This window comes from Penaeus monodon, chromosome 32 (assembly GCF_015228065.2).
Source record: "Penaeus monodon isolate SGIC_2016 chromosome 32, NSTDA_Pmon_1, whole genome shotgun sequence".
In the NCBI taxonomy this organism is placed as follows: Eukaryota; Metazoa; Arthropoda; class Malacostraca; order Decapoda; family Penaeidae; genus Penaeus; species Penaeus monodon.
The window spans coordinates 15,377,880-15,378,347 of NC_051417.1; the positions used below are offsets into that span (position 1 = coordinate 15,377,880).

At 30.6% G+C, this 468-nt stretch overlaps 1 protein-coding gene across 1 annotated transcript in view; it reads right to left on the bottom strand.

The window, feature by feature from the left end:
- LOC119593560 overlaps nucleotides 1-468 on the bottom strand; it is a 40,455-nt gene that overhangs the window by 510 nt on the left and 39,477 nt on the right. The window lies entirely within an intron of this gene.

The window sequence follows — 468 nt, forward strand, 5'->3', positions numbered from 1 at the left end:
TGGAAGAGTTTGTGAAGAGGGAAAATGAGGGTTTTGTGAGTAGGTAGATGCATAAACAGATAAGGAAATAAGGAAATAAATAAGGAAATACGCAAGTAGATAGATAGAATGGCAGACAGACAGGAGGCTAGACAGATATTTTCTATCAGCAATAAACAGGAATGTGTAGATTAATTGATATAGTAATAGATAATCATTCACAATTAAAGTTGTCAAATCAAGCCAACAAAATTCGTGTAAATAAAAAGATCGAGAAAAAAAGTGAAGCTAAAAAACGGTTGAAAGCACATTACGATATTAGGCAAATTACATCCATTAGTTCAAATCAGATTTTCATCATTGCAATTAAACCCTTTCAAAGTTCTTAGATTAATCCAATTTATGAAACTATCTCTGTTTTTTTTATCTTTACACATTAACAAAGACCCATAAGTCATGTTAGATCAGTAATATGAGGTAAGTATTTGA